Source organism: Phaenicophaeus curvirostris, chromosome 10 (assembly GCF_032191515.1).
Source record: "Phaenicophaeus curvirostris isolate KB17595 chromosome 10, BPBGC_Pcur_1.0, whole genome shotgun sequence".
NCBI classification, from domain to species: domain Eukaryota; kingdom Metazoa; phylum Chordata; class Aves; order Cuculiformes; family Cuculidae; genus Phaenicophaeus; species Phaenicophaeus curvirostris.
In genome coordinates, this window is record NC_091401.1 from 21661372 (window position 1) to 21684484 (window position 23113).

Sequence of the window (23113 nt, forward strand, 5' to 3'; positions counted from 1 at the left end):
ATGTAATCATATGAACTAGTTTTTTTGGATAAACTGAAGTATAACTCCACTGTTCTTAGAACATCAAGAAAATCAGGAAATGATTGCAACTGGCATTTATAATAAGCAGTAGTTATGGTTGATGTATGAGATAATTATAAATCTTTGCAGGAAAATCTAATAAATCCCTGAACAGTTACTCTGTAAAATCTATTTTTATGGAAATGGGGGTATGAATATTGCATCTATTATAACAAGAGTTCTATACAGGCAATTCTGACAGCCTCAATCAAAAGCAGTGTCCCCTCCTGAAAGATAATTGTTTCTGAAGTTTTGCACACACAAAACAACAGGTGTTCCCTTTCTGAAATGAATACTTTAATATTAAAATATGAAAATCTTCATAATTTTCACAGCTTGATGAACTTCTACAAGAGCCATGCACCTGTTTTGACACAGAGGTTAAAAGACTGACTAAATTGCGGTGGATGTGGTTTAATATTTTGGGAAACAATAATGTACCAAAAGTTGTAGTGCAAATTAAACTTCTGACACACTTAACATCCTGACTCACCAAGGCTTTTGATACATATAAGTGTATTAGATATGTTATAATGCACAATGCCCTAATTTTAATTCTACAGTCAAATGGCAAATTACTCATTATTCTTTTTAGAAGTTGGTAAACTGGAGCTACTGTTGATTTACACAGCCTAAGGATGGAAAACTCATTCTCAATCTTCCATTTACAATTCTTTAACTTTTATGGTTATGAAAAGCAAAAGACAGAATATCCCCTAGAGAGCTGTCAGATGATTGTGAGAATAACCTGTCATTCCTAATCTCCCTTTTAAAGTGTTTCTTGAATGCTTCGGGTCCTTTTTTTTTTTGTCTGGGAATTCTCTTCAAGTTTTCATCTCTAAAAGATGATAGAAAGCTAGTAATATGACTTTATGGTTGTCTGAGTTCCCCAAGGACAAGCTTTCAGTATTAGATATACAAGATAGGCATCTATAATCCATTTTGCAACAACTAGGACTGCATTTGCACATTTGCAAATTATAACCAGTAGGTAGCTTAATGGAGATGCCTAATTTTAAGTACTATAGCAAATGGTTCTGGAAAAATTCTCAGTTCTGAAACAGTCACATAAACAAGGTTCCTCTGAAAGAAATAAAACTAATGAATTGCTCACATACTTTCTGCAGTTCATTGTTTTAGAAACTCAGAAGCAGATTATTTGAATTGGGCCAATCTCAGTCTTCTGAACTGCCTGTATTTTGCCATTTTAGCTACTAGTATTTTGATAGCAAATATATTAGGACATCTTAGAGCAGAGTAAAGACGAGAAAGCATACTGGCAGGCAGAACAACCACTTTGGAAATCTGCTTGCCATTGTGTTAGTAGATATTCCACTAGAAACAAACTTGGCCTCCACTTTCAGCTGATATATCTGGCAGTTTAAGCACAGCTTGCAATGTTTTGCTTTTTTTTAAAAATTTTCAATTCAGCAATCTCACTCAGAACATTTCTTATGTGCACAGTTGACTAGGATGTCCTAGTCTCCCTGCCGTGGTAGCAACATTTTGTCCTATACAATAAAGAAATCGACTCATAGAATCATAGAATCATAGATTAGATTAGTTAGGGTTGGAAGGGACCTCAAAGATCATCTAGTTCCAACCCTCCTGCTATGGGCAGGGACATCCCACTATATCAGGTAAAGCATAAAGCATATCTCATAAAGCATAACTTGGAACTTTTTTAAATCTTTGCATAAGATCTTCAGTTTTTTATTCTGAGAAGCTAACATGCTCTCTTCATTTGGTTCTTGAAGGTAATAAGTCCATTTGAGTTGATTGTCTAAGCCTTTTGTTAGAATTCCTCTTCTGTCCCTGCTTCTTTGAGGAAAGCCATTTCCCTGCAGAATAAGATATTTCCAATTGAGAAGAGAGAAGAATCTTTGAGGAGCCAAGTGACAACCACATGAAAAGAAGATAATGGGACATTTTTTATCTGGATTGAAAAGCATCTGCCAAATACATCTCAGAGGAGCTGTTTGTTAAGTTTAGAACAGATTGTTTATCCCATTAAACATTAGCAGAATCTCCACTTTTGCATTGATTTCCTCCACCTATATTCTCATCTGGGAAAGCACGAGAAGGCTTTGGAGAGATACAAGAAAAGATTATGGAGAGCTGCAGTAACTGGAGGAAAAATTAAGCTTGTATTGGTAAGAGCATCAAATTCTTTCCTGTTCTCTTTCTATACTCACCTGACCTTTTTTCTACCCAGTGTTTATAATTAGAGAGAAGGATTAGGGTCTAGAAACAAAGACTGTTGCTACTACTGGGAATGCTTTTCTCAACAAGGTTGAAATCAAACCTGTGAATACAGCTTTATCTAACAAGGGAAATAGACACTGAGACTGTGTTTGCATTTTGGGTGAGGTTTTTTACATAACTTTGGTTTGGATTTGTTTGTGGTTTGTATTTGTTTTGGTTTGTCTTTTTTTCTTTTTTTGCTAGTAGGATAGATTATAACTTCCTCAAAAATTTGAGCATCCATTAAGTTGACAGATCGATCAAATTAGGCACGTTCTTAACTATCTTTATAAACCGAGGCCTTAGCTCATATTAGGAACTCCTGAGGGCATGTGAGAAGAAATTAAAACTGAGGCATTCCAAAAAGCAATATCCTAGTATTAGCATAATGTGTACACAGAAAGTATTGATGAGAGCCTGGTAAAAGAAACTAGGTTTCTTACAATTTTTCTTCATTAGACTTTTAATTTATTTCAAGTCAAAGGGTTCCACTCTTTTTTTCTTCAAGAACCTTTCAAAAAGTTCATAGAACCACTACAGAAATAAAACAGTTTGAGGAGTGCTATAGCATACATTATCTCAAAGATATTATTTTAGCATGAACAGCTTTTAAAACTTAATCACCTAACCAGCACACATTCCTAACTGATCTCTCCCTCTAGGACTGCAACACTTTCTTGACCTTTTAATAACTGATGGCTTTAGAGAAAAGATTATTCAGATAGCTGTCTAAAAGTCAGAAGACGATCTGAGGTGTATTTGTTAGATCTGAAGATGATATACCTGAAGTAAGTCGTGGCCTTGTGAAGTTCTGATTTCCTTGTTCTTCCCGTGCACTTCAGTAACTCTTTCAGGAACAGAAGTTGGAGATTTGAATCAGCTGTATTGTTTTGGATTTGAGGCAGCTCATCTGGGAGACGTCAGTCAGCTACTGCTTCCTCGATGTGAGAATCTAGACTGTTAAATTTAAATACTTTTACAGGAAAAATAAAGTCTGTGTCTATTTCAAGTTCAGGTATGTATGACTGCTAAATACGCACACAGGAACAAGTAGATGTCAAAGTTTTTTCCTTGCTTTGCCTCAACCCTTTCAAATTGCTGAGTTTCCGATATTTTTTTCAAGAGTTTGTGAATTTTATGGGTGTGTTTTCTAGAATTTCTTCTTTTAGCTTTTTAAAATTAACTTTATTTTTAATTAGCTCCATTCTTACACTTTGCATGTGTATTCTATATAATATGTAGGTGTAACTCTAAATTTACACTATATGGGTAATGTTTTGGGTTTTTTTTTAATTATTTAAATTTTAGAAATGACTTCAAAAGGTTGCTGTTCCTTCTGCCAGCAGTGATTTAGCCCCATGAGTGGAGGTTAGGATTGGATAACATCTGCACTGCCTACTTTATTCTTGCTTGCATACCCAAGGACAGCTGCCTCTTCTAGCAGCCAGTCATGCATATAATTGTGTACTTCCAACTGCTTGGAGCCCATTTCTTAAGGGGTTGTAGTATTGACAAGTTTCTGTCCTGCTGTGCAGACGTTATTTTTTGCTTTTCTTAGAAACATGAAAGCCCATAGACAGATATGATGAAAATACAGGCTGAGTTTTCAATGAGGAAAGCATTTTCTGATTAGCTCACTGATAACTATGATGCTTCATTTTTGAAAGTTTGATCTGTCCTTTCTATATGTTAGATCTTCTTTCTATGTTGCAGAAAGAACAATTTATTTATAATTACATTTGTTTTTCCATGGCATATGTTTGGCTAATTGTACTTGCAAAAAAACCTGTGTGAAATACTTTTCTTTATAACAAATACAACTTTCAGAGGAGCAAATTCTCTACGACAGCAAATACCAAATTTTATAGTTGCAAGGCTATGCATGTGATGTAGAAGCTCAGTTCTTCTGAAGCGAAGACCTGTTGAACAGATCTTCCTCAGGTGCCTGCTGTCCTAGATCTACCACTCCTGACCAGACTCTAACAACTGATAACATCTGAGGGAAGAAGCATACGCTGTTGACTAGGTAGGCAATACTTTTTACTGTATTAAAGATGATCTCCTGAAGTGTGGTGAAAAATTGTTTGAATGAAGCAGTGAAGTTGCTCGAAAAATATTTATTGATTGTGTCCTACTGAAATAACAGCTCCTGAAGTATTTTATTAGTAGCTTTTGGTAGCAATTATAGAAGGAAGGTGTTCATTGTTTTCAGAAGTATTTTCATTAGACATAAAATCATAGGATCATAGAATAACCAGGTTGGAAGAGACCCACTGGATCATCAAGTCCAACCATAGGAAAGGTTACATTAAAATATAGAGAATATTTAAAAAGAAGCCTGAAGAGGACAGTAAAGATCAGTTAGTTTTTAAGACAAAAATATTCCTTAAATTGTATGAGCCTTGAAGATGTTGAATAATAGAAAGTGTATAATAATAATATAATAATAAAATAACCAATTGTCCCAGAGAGGCACAGTGCATCATGTACTTGAGTATAATGTTAATTAATTATTTCCTCTTGGAAGACTGTGTTTGTGTTTGTCTCACTGTGATGTTAGTACAATTTTGCACAAGCCTGATGTTAACAGTTATCCAATTTGAACTAGAAGATAGGATGCTGGAGTAATTTGTCTGGAAGGAATGAAATATAAGAAGACTTTCAAGAGATGAAAGTTTGATAATGAAAGATCTGGAGTTTACTATTGATGAAAAAAAGCCTCAACCCAAAATAAGTTTTGCAATAATGTACAGCAGATTGTAAATTTTGTTTTTAAGCAGGACCATGTTATTGAGCAGGACCGACTTATTTCAAGAAAAGCTAATGGGAAAGAGGAAGGAGGCACTAAACCTTTCATATCCACTGCAGGATTGGAAGGAATAACCATTATATGATCCGTTTCAGTGTGCTTGCCTGACAAGTCAGTTGCCAACCTGGAATTTAAAACTATTATTGTGGCTAACTTGGATCCAGAAGCAGCATTCAGAAGTGCAACAGTTAACAACAAGTCACGGTTTTGCATTCAAGAAAATCTAAGTATCATGAGAGACAGGCAAAAGTTACCTGTTAATGTATAGAAAGAATTACTCAGGCCATCCTGAACTGTCAAACAGGCCGAAAAAAAAAGGCACTTGAGACAGTAAACTCAGCTGTTTTGAGAATGAAAGTAAAATCTAACTAAAAGTGAAAGCTTAATAACTGAGCATATAGCTACTGTTTAAAATGACTTGTGGATAATGCTAAACACAGTAACATAGGTTTACATTGCTAGCAAAGGGACATGTTGTCTTCATTGCATATAGGAATGCAGTAGTTAGTGTGTTTAGCTACTAAGGATGATATTATTTACTTAACGCTTCAATTCTGAGAATGTATTGAAAATACTAACAAACATTTAGTTGTTGGTTTTCCATTGTTTTCCCATCTATGCAAATGCTGCGTTTGTGCAGTGAACAAACCTCCACCACTGTGAGGCAACTTGGTGCTGTCCAGTGTGATCCTGAACATATCAGCTGATCCATAAGTGGAATGTATAAGGCACGTTTAGATTCATTATTCTTCATTTGATTATACACTTCCTGCACACAAGAGCAAATTTAGCTGCACTTTAAAGAAATATTACTAGAATGAAACTGACTCACTAAAATGCCGTCCCACCTAGCCAGGAAACACCTACATCTGCACTCACACTTCTCTATATATTTCCCAGGAAGACTTCAGATTGCTTTCACACCAGCTATACACGATGAATTTATTCCATATTTGAAATACATTCACAAAGCTGTAGTCATTTATTTTGACAACAGTCATCACAAAGCAACAGGGCGTGCAAGTTCTCTGCTCCAAGGGCATTTGGGATTGAATGTTTGACTTCCCCTCTGAAAATGGAGCTGAATAAAACACCCAAAAGGTGACAGTTTTATCAGCTTAAGTGAAGAAGCAGATCTTCGAGTGCTGAGAACTTCATGAAAAGTTTTAATCTTCTTGCTTGAATTTCACCAGAAGGATGAGCCCTTTGGAAACTGCTGAATACATGATGTAAATAAACATGTCATTATTAAACTGTTTGGTATACCCTTGCTCAAGCACCTTAAATACATACATTTTGTATACTTGAAACACAACAAGTAATGCTATTCCATTTTTGTATCTCCACAAATAATTTTCACTGAAGTGTACAACACTTCAAGGTGATTTAGAGGAAACACTACCTGACTTGACCAGCTACTTAAAAGTTGTTTATCTAATTATCCAAAAGTTTTTCAGGTTTACAGAGAAGTTTAATGATTGCAAACCATTCTGATTATGGAAAAATACAATAAAACAGAGACAGCATTAACCTGAGTCTGACCCAATATTTGGCTTGTTAGACCAGTTAAACAGGAGCACAGCACTTCTGTCACCAGTAAGCAGTCCATTGATGTACGTAATCACCTGGGGCAGGATTGGATTAGAAGATGTGATTAAAATTCAAACCCGTGATGCAGAATGAAATTCTAATCTTTTAGGGATGCACCAGATCTTTGAGGGATTTGTTCTACTGAGGAAAAAATGAAAGACTGCCATCCAAAAAACTTGCCTGCTCGGGTCTCAGGTGGTAAGTGATTTGTCCATTAAACATCCACATGAATTCTTCTTCTACTGTCATATGACTACTTTCAGCCCCATTCTGTCTACAAAGTTTCTGATAGTTGATATCTTAAGAAAGAGATAGATTCATCAATTATTTTGCTTGAAAATAACCTGTTAATTTGATGAGGAGCCTTCAAAAATAAAGATTAATAACTTCATAAGCTTTAAAAGCCAAATTTTTCCAAACCCAAGTGTATAAAAGGCCTCAGGCATTAAAGAAATGGCAATGGTTATGCCAAAGCAGAGTTGTGTTTTCTCATACATCAAATAGCATCACTAATTATTTCATTTGAAAAGTACTTTCTTTTGATGAGATTTCTCAGAACAAAAGTTTTCTTAAGTATAATAATTTGTATACATAATACATCTTAGGAGGAATGGCAGATCAGAGTGATGGAGGCAACTTAAGCTTCATCAACTCATTATGCAGGAGCAGAAAGTGGGAGATGCTGAGATATGAAAGAGAATGGGAAATTACACCAGAAGAACAGTGGCCTATATTTTTCTCTTTGCAATACATAATTACTTTCTAGTATATCTGTGTATTGTGTGGTGTCCACTTTGATAGTCTTCCCTCTTTAAAGACATGAAATCTCATTTTCCTTCCATTGAAGCCCAGGGCAAAACTCCTGCTAGTTCACTGGGGGTGGAACAGAGCCCATGTTTTTGTCTTCCCCGCAGAAAATGCACTGGGATTATTTGCCATATCCACAGTTCAAAAACATTGTTCAGAAGATAGACTATTCTCATTTTGTCAAGTGGAAAGTTTTTGAGAGAGTTCAGTCATGAATTATATAACTGAGGAAACTGTCTAGGGAAAGATAATTTTGAATCACTAAAGCAATTTAATTCCTTTTTTGAAGATAGCCAAATGTTTGTGTCTTTACATGAATTTATTTATAGCTCTGCTTTCTCTTCTGACCTGACTGACCAGTGGTCTGGTAAAAATTTGCAGCATTTTTCATGTCACAAAAGAGGAATATTATGTCCTCTCAAATTCATATGCTGGTAATGAGGAAATCCTTATAGTGTTTTCAGTTTTTATACTAAGTTTTTGTGAAGTTTTGTGGAAATCTGTGCTTTCACACTTCCTCCATTTGCCTATATAACTTCAAATATCTGTGTATATAATCGCTTTCTTCTTAAATTTCTGTACATCAAAACCAGTCAGAGTTGGATTGTGAGGAGAATGGTAATTTGATTGTTACTGATTTAGGTACAAGTCATTTCATACATCATACATCAGCCCACTGAAAAACATAAAAACATGGAATTTCATCTAGAGTTAACAACTTAATTGATGTTGTATATATTTCTCCTATCCACTTAATTTTTTTCTTTAGAAGTTTCACATTTATGTCTAAAAAATCTGTTTAGTAGAACAAGTGTTGATTAAATTCACTTTAAACAAAAGGCCAAATACTTGAGGGGTCCTACTGTTCATACAGAAATTACTCAAATATTGCAAGTGGTAGTTGTATGAAGAAAGTTTTATTTTCTACATTTCTGAAAGGTCATTAAGAGATAAGGAACAGAAACAGGTGACATATCACATCTTGACTCCCAAGGGTAATCAACGCATGAGGCTCTAGAAACAACATACTATTTATTTTGCATGACTATAGAACATAAATTCACAAAATGAGTAGGACAAATTCCCATTTCTGTGCTAACAAAGTAAAGCTGTTATATCTCAGCTAACTGCATAGGAAGACGTTTTGTTTGGGTGACAGGAGGTTTTTGGCCAACTGAGGTGCTTAGAAAGAAAACACCTCCAAGAGAGTAAGATGAAGAGGCTTTGGTACTCACTTCCACCAGCTCAACCACTGAGGGGTCAGAATTATTACCCCCTAAAAAAGATTCCATCAGGACCAGCATACTGTAAAACTGATTATAACAAAAAGAGATACATGTATACAGAGCATGAAATTTTGGATATATACAGATTAATGAAGTTTAGCTATCGGCTTCTATGGGAGCAGATTACAAGGACTTTGTTTCCCTGGAGAGAAGTGAGCGTGATCCTTGTCAGTTAACCACACAAAGCAAGTGTTCAGGAACTGTCAAGTTATTCTTTGTTTTTACTCCTACCAGAAGAGTTTATCAGGTGATTTGTTGTGTATATCGGGGTATTTCCTATAGTTCTTCAGCTTCTCTTCATAGTTAGGAGTATGTTCTTGCTTATAACAAATTGTAAGGAAAAAAAAAGGAGCCTAAGAGATCTTTAAAAAGTCAATGGGTCTTCAAGATATCAGCCTGAGTGTCAGCAGTGCCTCCTGATGATGGTGATTTTAACAGAGAAAAGGGGAGAAGGCCAACTGAGCTTTTGTGGCAGATGTCAAACCTCTCAATGAGGCTGAAGAACAAATCTGCTGTCTGATAACTGGGAAGAGACAAGGCTTAGCAGATTGCCTGCAATATCTTTATTTCCTATATCTTTATACTAGTTTTATTTTCACAATGTAAGGATGGATATAACTGAAGGAGAGAAAAAATGTCTAGCCAATTCCACATTTGCAGCTGAATGCTAATCAACAGGCAGCAACAGGAGAGGCAATTGTTAATATGAATTGTGTAGCTATGACACGGGGTTGAATTTATTGTAATGGAGTTAGAAATATTTTACTGAACAGAATTTAAAAAATGTAATTGCATGACAGAAAACAATTCTAATCATGAGAAGAAGCAGTCAAGAACCCTCTGCATTTTCTAACAGAAACTACATGGAAGAGACTGCCAATTTGATCTGTATTATAATAAGGATTTATAATAGAACCAGCTCTCTCAAGCGCTTCCTTGAATTAGCCAGATTTTCAAAAACATTCAGTACCAGGCTGAAATTAAGTTAGGTTCTGAAATGAACTTTAAAATAAAGTGTTGAAAAGTCTTTTCAACACCAAAAAGGAGGTGTTTTAATGGACTCTTCCCTTCGTCCCCCTACAATGAGTATGGTGTCTCTGTTTGTGAGGCAGACAAATATATTCAGGCCTTCCTTAATTTACAGGGAAATCCAGGTATGCTTTTTCTTGCTGAACAACATAACTCTGTTTGCATTTTCAGCATTAGGCAGATTAAACATATTTAATACATAATTAAAAAGATAAAACTATTTTGTGTAGGTGTCATCAATCAGATTTTGAGAGGTGTTGCTGCCGTATTCCAGAATACCAAGTACTGTTTGGCTCCTGTGACCTGAAAAGGCAAACCAGCATTTTATTATTTTCCCTTAATTGCTCAATTAAGCCTGTGGTCACTTTGCAGCAGTGGAACAGCAGTGGGAAGACAGAATGTAAAGGCAGCCCTGTATCTTAACATTATAAAGTATTCAATATCTTTTCTTATTCAGCTGTACTTGTCATATTTTCACAAGTTTCGCTGTTTAGGTATATCTGAAAGCAGGAAAAGCAAAGTATTTTTCCAGTTCCATTTTTTCCCAAACATGATAATCTTGTTTACATAAGCACTGTTTGAATTTACAGAAAAATAAACTTTGAAAGAAGATTCATAAAACTCTGTGTGTTGCAAGTTCCAATGATGCCAAACTGTAATAATGAAATTTGGAATAATATTCAATGTAGAATGAATGCTGGCATTCTAATGCAAATTTGAAGCTGATTAGCATTACTGGTTTTAATAATATTAACAGCAACAATGTTGAATGAAATAAAGTGATGTTGTTATCTGTGTTCTATGCAAAAGTTCCTTTTTTATTTTTTAATTGTTATTTCTTATTAATTCAGAATCTTTTCAGATTCTCAAAGAGTAGAGCACTTTCCTTGCTCTTGCATTATTTTTCAATACAATTTCTGAGAGAATTAGCTTGAGAAACAGTAATAAAACTGCATAAAATGCCTATACAGAAGAAAGCATGTAAAAAAGCTGTATAAATTAAAGGTAAGGATTTTATAATTAATTTAATTCTTGCTTTTACTTAAACTTGTTGTTTGAAGTAAGCGTTTCAAAGCACTAAGGAGAAAGATGCACAGTTTATATTCCTGATAGATTGAGTATAAGCTTTTAAGAGGTACTTTTTGCTCTGAGTAATAAATTCTTTTAACTAGATTACTAATAATAAGGAGTCATAACATGATTTCAGTGTCACGATTTAATACATGTGTATGATATCCATTACATGGCATTACAACTCAGTTTATCACTACTTCATTATTTATTCTGCATGGATAATACTAATCAAAAAGAGCAATGAAGCACAACAGACAAGTTCAGCTCATTTATGCCTTTTTTGGATCTTCCAGCCATCACTGAAACTGCATTTTTTAATAAGAGTCGTCCTCTGTTTTCTTCAAAAACAAAATTTGTCTATATAGTCAGTCAATATTAGTCTAAATGGGTAAAACTACATAGGTGTAGCTTATTTAAACATTTTTAATTAAATAAATCTGAGAAAGGGTCTAGAAAATGGTGAAGAAATGAAAAATGACAGAAAGCATTAAACAGCATATAGGTAAGATAAGTAAAGTAATTAGTCAACCAGGTGAACTAAAGATGATAGGTAGTGGAGGACCTAGTAGGTACCCACTGAGATGAAAATTTATTAATTCCAATCTCTGAGTATCTAGATTGCTTTGCTAAGCAGAATGGAAAAATAATTAAAAATGAAAACAGTCATGACATTTAAATCCATTCAAACTGAAAATAAGGTGAATGAATCAGACATTCTAGGGAAAAGTGAAAAAAAAAAAAAGAAGAGGAAAAAGTTCAATACTAAACAGGGGAAAATGAGGTACAGAATGAATGCTTTTCAGCCTCGTGAGTGTTTCCAGAGTGATACGCCTCATCAGACGTCTACCTTTATAGCTTATCCGGGTCTTTCTTTACTGGTTTCACAGAAAAATAATCTTTATTTTTTCTTAGTTTTCTGTTTCATTTAATAATCAGTTGTGAAAATAAAAGATCATAGAATTATAAATTTGGACATTCTGGGGACAATTTTCAGAGCGAGACTTTTACATTTTTCCTCGTACTATTCTAACAAGTAAACCCATTATAGCCATAGCAGAATTCCACAGCAGCAAAGTAAATGAACACTTACTGTTAGTAACTAGGACAGAAAAGGCCCTTAGTGGCTGTGGTGAGAAACCTATTTAAAAAGTAGTTAGTGAGAGGCCAGGAGGAGTGTGCCAGAAAAATTCCATATTTCCAGCAAGATATGTTCCAAATCATGAGCTTAAAAGCCTAGAAATATTCTCATCATGCATTCCTAACAAAGCATCCTGTATTTTTCACTAAATCTTAATTTATTTATAACTAAGTACAAGACTAGATTCCCCTTCTCCAAGTTTGCTTTACTATATAGGTGTAGAAACAGAATTTATAGAGGTAAATACTGAAACATGTTTTCTAACTACTTATAAAGGATATCTCATATGTTAGTATTTAATGTTATTGTTTTAGAAGAAACAATCAAAAGAAAATAGACTAATGCCGCCATGTGTGCTTGGTGTAGTTTATAGCAGAAATGAAAACATTTTGGGCAAACCACACATGAGATTAGACCTTGCTTTTTGATCAGAAGTTACAAATAAAGAAACAGAAGTGCATACTGAAAAGATGTTTCGCATGTATGTATTTTGAGGTCTTTGAGGTTTTGAGTTCAACTGGTGGTGGGGGCTAGGGATTTTTGAGTTTCTTTGGTTTTTTTTTTTTTTTAAAATGGGACTAGTGATGATCCCAAGTTATGTCTGTGAATAATCAAAGGAGAAAATGGCTCCCATCATACAAGTGATATTAGCTTAGTTTTCCTCTGGGAATAAGAGAAGCAACCACTTAAGCCTTAGTGGATATAGCTGGGCATTACACTGTTTTTCAGGCAACTGCTTTTACACTGCATTAACTTCAGGTTTGCCTCCTCAACAAAGAATGGGACCTACTAGAGAAATAATGCTTTTCTACCTATTTTATGACATCTTTAGTCCTTCCCAGTATTTTGCAGATAAAAACCAGAAAACATATTTATTGTATTTATAACTGAGTGCCATGTTAGGTACCGTTTCATTGCTAATTAAAGGGTATCTACTTCACTGTGCCGTTTATTATTGTCACATAAGACACATATTAGACACGTCCAATTGAGAAAACATTCTATGATTCTATAAAACCCTTCTCTATGTCCTTCCCAAAATAGCATCACTGAACCTGATTGAAACACTTACCTGGTAGAAAATAGTACCAGAGCCTAAGTCTTCCTCAAAATATCCTGAAAAACATTCCTTGAGGTTGTCCACATATCTAGTAAGTACTCCAGCCCTCAAAAAGTTTTGGTTCAGAAGGTTTTCTGAACTTCAAAACACAAATATAGAAGCTACTTCTTTAGAGTTATACTTCGGTTTCCTATGATATTAACTCCTGTTTGGCTTAATATTGATAGATAGTTTTCTAGGAACTCAATATCAAGTTGACTGTTCAAAGTTTTAGAGACAAAAAAAAAATAACAGTACATCCTTTTTGGTCACAGGAAAACCTCGTGGGAATGTCTAAGAAATGAAAAAGCATTGATCCTATTTCTCTGTGATTAATAAGGGAGTGAAGAACTGCAGTTTTGAGCTGCATTTCTGACCAGTCGGGCAATCTTTTTTATTGAAAACGAACATATAGCCACAGGCTGAAGTTTTACTGTACTTTTTCTGATGTTAACCTGTAGACAAGAAGTTTATTGTTAAATCACTGTGATAAATTACACTTTAATGACAATGACAACTAATCAAAATCTCATTTTTGCAATTGAATTTGCATTTGCATTTACATTTGCATTTATATTTACATTTGCATTTTCAAGGAAATCCAATTGCATTTCTTTCAGTGACATGCCAGGAAAAATATGCGCCTGCTGTAATACTTGCAAACAATCCACAATGAATAATTCACTTGGTGAGTTCAGAGTCTTTTCCTCAATGCAGAATCGTCATGAGTTGATTACAATTTCCTTGAATGTAGTCGTGGTTAGACTGAACTTTGGTAAATTGTTTTCCTTTTTGGATTAACTGCCAGCAATTAACTGCATGCCTGATCCTTGATATTTAACATTTCAGGTGTGATAATTTGTAGTGATATGCTTTTATTGAATGCTGGTTTTTTTCTGCATGTCTCCAAAGAGGTCAGTAGAAGGCAGCATGGAGAAAAGAAAAATTTATTAAACAAATGCGAGAATTTTTGTATGAGGAAAGATTTTTTTTTCAGAAAAAAATATTTCCGTCTTAACTGGAGTGTAACTGGACGTCTGTTATGTAAAATAAAGATGATGATTGTTTTCTGCTAGAAACAAGAGAGTGTTGACCAAGCACTTGGGAGCCCTCAAGGCAAATAAAGAAACTTGTCAGGAACTACAGACGGGCAAGGAACGCCACACTAGAGCTGGACAGACAGTATCTGGCAACAAAAGATGGTGATATCTGACTTCTTAAAACATTTTAAACTTAAAATAAAATAACCAAAATAACTGAAATCTCTGCAAACTAAGGTTGGATGCACTTCCATACTCTTTTTTGTCTTATCAAAGCTAGCACTGGCTTTGAATTTAATGAGAAGTGACTCAATCTTTGTATTAGCATTTCCATTATTGTTTTAGAAAGACAAAAGTAAAATTCTGCTCTGACAATATTTAACAATTTGTTGATGTGTTAATCATATAACTTCCTTTGTTTCTCCTTCTAGGGAGAATTCTTGAATTTTAATTCTAATTGAATTCTAATTCTTCTTGAATTCTAACAGAAATAATTGAGTCATTTTTTTATTTTATTTACAGTATCAACATTTTAAAATTGTATTCCAAAAGTAATTTATGGTTGTCTTTCATTTAAGATTCACGCAAATTCTTCTCAACCTATGTCCAGATGATTTCTGCCCTGCTAACATGGTTTATATTTATCAGATACTACTAAATAAATGTATTTTAAATGCCATGCTGCTGCTGTTTACATAATCTCTCTTCACTTGCTGATGATCTCATGTAATTATTTTGCTTCTTTTCTGTGCATTACTTTCTCTGATTCTACTCTGCTACTACCTTCTTCATGTGGGAATTTCTGAAACATTTCAGCAACAGAAACACTGGGAAACAAAAGGGTCACAAGTCTCTGAAATGCCAGCTGCCCTGCAGAGCAGTTGTGATCTCTGTCGTGATCTGCTCCCCAGCTGTGCTGCGGGGGCGGGTTTGATTATTTTTTTCCCCTTTGTGTTCCCCAACTCACAGAGCATTTGATAAAGTGCACGGAGAAAGGAGAGAAGCGAAGTCTCAGACCAGCCGTTAAAGCTGTACTAGTACTGCGATGAAATGCAAGTTCTCCCAGAAGAAAAACATCCTCAGCAAAGCAGAAGGGTTAAAACCCAGCTGCTCACGAAGTCTCATGCATATACTCCGGTTTCTGTGCCTTTTTGAGACAAATCTGTTGTGAGCAGCAGCAGTAAGCACTGTTGTGGAGTCCAGAGGGAAAATATTGTATTTAACGTCCTCTGGTGGATATATTAACTCTGTTCTCAGTCTTTTCTTACTGCATTTAAGCAATTTATACTACAGTTTATCATAGACCAATAAGAGCATAATGATGTAAGAATGTGAAATGGATCCCGACCAGTATAATTTTTTTGCCTGAAGAAACTTTAAACTCCTAGAAAATGCAATACAAAAAATATAATATTGTAATATAAGAATTATATACAAGCATGTATAATGATGTATAATAATACATGATTCTCTAAAAGAATCATAGAAACTCTTTCACTAAATCTACTGCTTTAAAATATAGAATGTCAATATTATTGCTCATATATATATATGTATCTACAGATAGGAAGAAAATAAAGAGGATTTTCATAAAACTATACAGTCGGAAGAGAAAGTCTGGAAGAGTAAAGCTCCATTATCCTGATTCAATAAAAAGATGGGATGGAAGACATAAATTCTTTATGAATTCCAGGTAATGAAGTTATTCTGCACAGAATAAGGGCTAAATGGGAAAAGGTGAAATGAGATGGAAGATGGTTAATTGAATATACATCTGTCAAAATTCTTCCTCAATTGATTGATGAAAAATGACTAGATAAACCTCTTAATTAATCAATTCTCTAACAAAAAAATAGCGTGTCAGGCACAATTTCAGTTTTCATAGTACTTGATGTGTTTGCTTTAATTGCAAATGTATTGCCAAAATAAACCTGAAATGTAGATGAACTAGTAATAATCCGTGTATAGCAAACTGGAGGTTATGACTAAAGTACCTCTGATGCACTTCTGTCTTTATTAGATATGTACAGTATCCATTAAAGCAATAACAATCACAGAAGGAAAATACAATCCATAAAATACCTTCAGATTTTATTAACATTATGCAGTGGATAAAACATATTCTTGAAGTGAGTTCATTGCCTTTGATGGAGTTACATCATAGACAAGTTCAGTATTTAAGTTTCTTTGTGTGTGTTGAACTGGGAAGGGTATTTATGCTCATAATTCGCATACTAATGTATGGAAGAGAAGTAAATATGCTATTAATTAAGAGTTAAATGTTGACATATAATGAGATCAAATTATGCCTAAATATTGAGTAACTTGCTTAATACACTGTTAAGTATCCAAATATTGTGTATATGAAATTGTAATTATATGCTTGGATTATGAACTAACTCTATGGCAAGGAAATATTTTTTCAAACATTTGGGACTGACCTGTGGTTACACTAAGAGAAATCAATGACAGAATTAACCAGCATTATGTTTTGTCCCAGGTATTACAACTCATCACAAGGAAATGCGTTGCTGCTTACACCTGCAATCATGGGCTGTCCATTAGGATGTGTGATACTCTATAAAGCTGTCACATTAAGAAAATCCTCAGTTTATTTTTCAATGCTGTATTTCATTACAGGAGAAAGAAGTGTCACAGGTCCTCTGTTAATACAGATTTAGCATTTGTCTTTTTGTCAGACATGCAATTTCAAATTCTTGGCAACAACACCACAAAAAATTTGGTAAGAATAACTTTTTATAGCACATAAAGATGTTTCTCAAAATATAAGCAAAGGAAAAAAAGCATCTGAGAAAGGTAGAAAGGCAGATTGTCATTTTTCACACAAGATTCACACCTTCACAAGGAGTGACGTTAGAATTTTCAGCACCATAAGGACTATAAAAATGCTCAAAAACATTGTCAGCAAAGAAACCAGAAGGCAATACGAATTATTAGTGCATATCATTGGTTATCTTGTTTCATATCATGCTTCCAGAATTATTCTTACTTCAGAAATATCAGCCTGAACAGAATATATTGATTTCAATTCCTATCACAGTTTGATAAGATTCATTAACACTTGAAAAATTTGCAGGCTGGTTGCCTTAGAACTGAGAGATGGAAATAAGTTAATACCTGTGGATACAACTTGGAGGAAGAACAATTTTTAAATGATAATATTTTAATATCGAGGAAAACAATTATATATTTTTTCACATTTGTCTTGGGTTTTTGTGGGGGTTTTTTGTTGGATTTTCTTTTTCCCTGTGAAGCACTGTTGAAATATTTTAAAAGACTTTTTTTTTGCAGGATATAAAAGATCTTATGTTGTTCAGGCTATATTCTATTCACAGTAGTTGAAAACTTATACCGTTAAAGTGTAACTATGCATAGGTTGTTTGTATAATCACATTAATTGTCTAAGTTCTGCCCAAGTAGCTGAAATAACAAAACCCCTTGCAATCTGAATATGATTTAATAGTGGTAATTGTTACTCTGGATATCAAAGTAATACCATTTTAAAACCTATATATATGCTATTATCATAGCCATAGGTCTTTGTAAATATATGTCTTGAAATACCTTTTAACAACTACTTTAAAATACTTCTGCTACAGATGAAGGTTATGAATGTAATATAAGATACATGCATGAATGTGAAAATGAAAATAATTAGGATAAATAAAATAACTTACAACAGGAGTAGACATAAGATTATGGCTGGTCCATTAAAGTCTATGAATATCTGCCCATTGACTTCAATTAGCTTTGAATTAGGCATTTAAGCAGCAAGAAGCAAATGGAATATTCTATTTGATTATCCTGGTCAATGAGCAATGAATACATAAAAATAACAGTCCACAGATCCCAATGGAATCTGCCTCTCTAAAGTAGTGCTGAAGGACAGAAACTTTTCATGATGTTATTCACGATGTTACTTTTTTTATTGCCCAAAGTATCCTGGATATTTTAGAGGTAACGATGAGTCGACTTCTATGTCTACAATGGATTCAGGTGAAGTTTCAAAGTTGCAGAAGAACAGAGATCCACAAGAACACATTAATCTTTAATATTTTAAGGGGATACTTTTTGATTGTTTCAAATTATTTGTTACTACAAAGGCCAGAAGTTTTGCTATATGCTCACGAACATGTTCAGCGCTCAATTCAAAGAAAAAGAAACACATAGTGACTTTAAGCAAATCCTGGATGGTGTCACCAGCAATTCTGCAGAATTCAACAGAAGTGGTGGGTGAGTAGCCACGGTGCTGTGGATGTGAGGAGATCCAAATAGAACCCGGCACTAATAATGCTTAATGGGCTGAGATAGACAATGTTTGGGTAATAAGTGTATCAATTTACCAAATTTACTAAAAGTGGGTCAGTGGTTAATTGGAGAATTCATAGACCTGCCAAGTCTTGCAGTTCAACCATGAATCTTGTCCACTCTCTTCAGTGCCAACCTCAGCCAAGGTAGTGTCTCATACAGTTTTTTGACTGGCCACTTTGCTGTGCTTAGGGCCAGTGGTGGATGTCAAGAGGTTAACTTATCCAGACGCCTCCCTGTTGCTGCCTCTAGCACCAGCAGTCACTGCCCCAGAACAATCTCTCATAATAAAGCAGAAGCTTTCAGGCTGATGGAGAGGATGTTGCTACTGTCTTCTGGAGTGGTTTTCTTATTCTGTATTTCTTCTCAGACTAATTCATCGCTAATTTCTTAGCCTCTTACCCTGTTTTAAAGTGGTTTTGTATTTACCCCTGACTTTATGAGGCAGTTTGGACATCTTTGGATCTGAAATGCCAATTGCTTTAGATCTTTAGCTGGAGGAAAATATTAATTACTGTAAGAAAATATTTTTTTTTCCTTTCTTAATCCAGAGCTGCTTCAAACCATACAGTTTTTAGTCAAGGTTTTGTTGCCAGCTGGAAGGAGTGATATTAGTGGAACTCTCTGTTTTCCACTGCTGAATATATGTAAGCGTATTAAAACTGGCAAGCACTCCCAAGGAATATTTAAAACTAAATAAAATAGAGAAGAACCTTGATTATCATTCACACCCCACATGCCTCACCCCAGTGTTATACTTAATTTCACCAAAAGGAAATTGTACAAGAGAGCAATTAAACTGCAAAAGAAACATACTTACTAAAATTTAAGATATTTTATAGTATTTTGACACAATTGCAATAACAAATGAGATAAGGCATCTTGCTGCATCAGGAATATTATTCACAAAACACTGGAAACTCAGAACTTTTAGATTAGATTATAACTTAAAGACTGTAGCATAGGAAATTAGAAGAAAATAATTTGGAGGCATTTATTCTTTTTTCTGATTATCATTATGGTAACAAGTAAGTTGAAAATAAAAGGCCAATACAAGGTGAGAGGGCTGCTGAGGTAGATGATCTGAAATGTTCTTCAAAAGTTCAGACCTACAGCATTAGCAGCCTGCCTCTGTGAGACAATAACAAATACAATTAGGCACTTTTGACCATGAGTCTTACAAAATACCTAGGTAAGCACTCTCTACGCGTATTGATACCCACAAGCAAGGAAGCTTAAGCAAAGAAAGCAACCAGAATGAGTTGTGGGCTGTGATTAACCTGAGTGATAACAATTGGGATTCTTCAGCTATGGAAGTTGGAGGGGTTTTGTATCTTGCTAGTTTCATCTATGTTGGGCTGAGCAACTATGCAGAGAGAGACATCCTATATGTAGAGAATATGTAGACAAAGAAGAGTAATGTCAGCTCAGAAACACAGGCCATCAGGATTAAGAATAGTGACTAATACCCAGACCTGAACTACCAGCTGCAGTATTTGAGGAGTGATGAGCCAGCTGGGTTAAAATGTCATTAGTGTATTTTACAATAGCAATTTGCATATTGATTAAATCCCATAGTTTAGATTGCCTCAGGTTTGCTTTGAGCTCTTATACCGATACCTGGCAGCCTCTTAACTGTGGATGGAGGAAAATTACTTGTACTGTCAATAGCTGTTTACCTATATTAAAATAATTAGCAATAGGAGTGTACTCCACTGCCTTGCACGCAGGGAGTCTAATTAACTTTATCCTCTGGATTTATACATCTACTAACAAATAAATGGAAAGCCACCTCTTGTCTTCCATCATGGGAATGTATCTGTCTTTATTTTAGAAAGGCAAATACCAGTTCAAACAAGGACAGGTTTCGTGTCAGAGATTTGTCATTGTATCTTTTCAGTGCATCATACCATTACCCTGCCTTATTCAACACAGAGCATTATTCAACATGCTACTCCGAGTGATGCGCTGCAATGACAAAGTGTTAATCTCCATTAAAAATTTAAAAGACATACAGCTATTTTCATCTGGGAAAGCTGCTGCTGATTCATCTGCAGCCCTTCCCAGCTGGGGTGAGGTGGCAGCCATATCTCCCAAGCTATTACAAATTACCAGAGAACCATCCTTCAGTTCAACTTCCAGCAGCGGAAGCTGGAAAGTAGAATTGCTTCATAAAAAGATGAAGTCCAGTGCTCTTTTTTGCTACTTAATATATTACTAAAATGAAATAGCATGGCTTTCCTATTATTTGCAGATGATAGCCAGAGGTTTCAGTACACTGGGTATCATTACGATTGCAGACATTATTTTACCCTGAAAATACATGAAGATGCATATGTCTTTCTGCAGTGGGGAGCTTCCAACTAATTCTGTAGCAGTTTCTGCTCATCTGTGTGGGGTTTGGGGAAGCTAGTGTCCTCCTGCAGAGAGCAGAACCAGGGTTACAATTGGACATTGAAGGAATAAGAAGAAAATGTCATCCATGGCAACAATCACCTATATTCGTGTTATCTCTTTGGAAGATATAATTTCCATCAGGCTTGATTTTGAATTTCTGTGGAGACTAGGCATGGCCTGTTAATGATGTCACATAGTGTTGCAAAGGTATCACAAGCTGGTGGGCTTCAGTAAGTTGCAAAGAAAGGTTGGTTTCATCCGCCCCCCAACATGTTCACTCCATTGCCTGGAACATTTTCCTTCATATGATTACTGCAGCTTTTCTGACGGCATTGAGTTTGTATTTGTATAGCTTTTAATAGCTGTGCTCTCCACTGAGAAATTTAATCCACTCTATATGTTAATCTTAAAAATGACAACATGAATAAAAGGACAGAAAGAAGAGGATGATGAGAGAAAGCTTAAGGAGGATGGTGTAGTTGCTCATGACTAGACTGAGTGACTGTCATTGACTGACAATTACATCCTTTATTTGTTTTTAAGAAAGGTGTAATTTAAGTTTAGGAATGTAGACACTTATGCTTTTAAGCTGGACACTACACATAAAAAATGAACACAGACAGATCATAAGATCCATGCAAAGTTGGGAACTGTAGGGTAAGACCAAAGAAGTACTGGCTAGCCCTCAAGGGAACAGGTAGCCTGAAGGAATCCAGTCCACGAGGAATTACGGATTCCTGACACAAATAAATCCAAGACCATGAACCAATATAGAAAAAAGTAGGGTAAAAAACAAGCCTGGAAGAAAAAAAGCCCATATGGAAAAAAAGGTGGAAAAGCATTTTTTTTGGTCTTGATTTGCAAAGCTTATGAGAAATGATGAAACATATTACCAGGAATAATGTCTGAAAACTGTATAAACTAGTAAAAATGTTTTATGGGTGACACCAATTATATTGGAGAGAGACTGTTCTCTTAATCAGAAATAGAAGAAACAAAGCAAAACAGTGAATTGATGTTACACATCTGAGCACTCAGACATTCTCAAACAGTTATAAATAGGCTATTTAAATAGGGTAGTTTGTGGGACACGTAATTCCAGCTGACATGAGGAATTGTTGAAAAATGAGAGGAAACCTGTCTGTGTGCTGCTTGTTAGAGTAACGGTTTGTGACTGCACTCAGAAACAATTCTCCTAAAGATCCAGTCTCCTCTTACGAAGGGTGCAACAACGGATTTTTGACTATGATGGGAAATGTCATAGGTCATTAGAAATAATGGTAAGCAAATACTAATTCATTGTCACAATGAATTTAAGTGCAAAGGATCTAAGAATGAGTATAAAATAATGCCTAATACAGATGAAATATGGTAAATATTTTTCAAACGTGATTTTAAAAAACATGCAAAAATAAATAAAATACGTCAAAGCATCCTAATTTGTTTTATAAAACTTGTCCTTTAAAATCATAGAAATGCTGTATTTTAACTTGCTGTCATGGGAAGATAAAGAACCTATCCTAGACTGTGCCAATACTGAATTGAGCAAACACTCTATGACTCCATTAGCACAATCACAAGCCAAAACAATAATTAGCTTTGGCATAATACTAGCATGGCTACATGATGTTTGATTGTCTTGATGTATAGGCCAAGTCCTGTGATAATACAGTGTACATCTAAATACAGCATATAAGCATCCCCAGAGACACAGAGTACTTTCATAGAATCACAGAATAACCAGATTGGAAGAGACCCACTGGATTATCGAGTCCAACCATTCCTATCAAACACTAAACCATGCCCCTTAGCACCTCGTCCACCTGTCCCTTAAACACCTCCAGGGAAGGTGAATCAACCACCTCCCTGGGCAGCCTCTGCCTGTGCCCAGTGACCCTTTCTGTGAAAAATTTTTTCCTGATGTCCCGCCTAAACCTCCCCTGGTGGAGCTTGAGGCCATTCCCTCTTGTCCTGTCCTCTGTCACTTGGGAGAAGAGGCCAGCACCCTCCTCTCTACAACCTCCTTTCAGGTAGTTGTAGAGAGCAATGAGGTCTCCCCTTCAGCCTCCTCTTCTCCAGGCTAAACACCCCCAGCTCTCTCAGCCGTTCCTCATAAGGCCTGTTCTCCAGCCCCTTCCTCAGCTTTGCTGCTCTTCTCTGGACTTGCTCCAGAGCCTCAACATCCTTCTTGTGGTGAGGGGCCCAGAACTG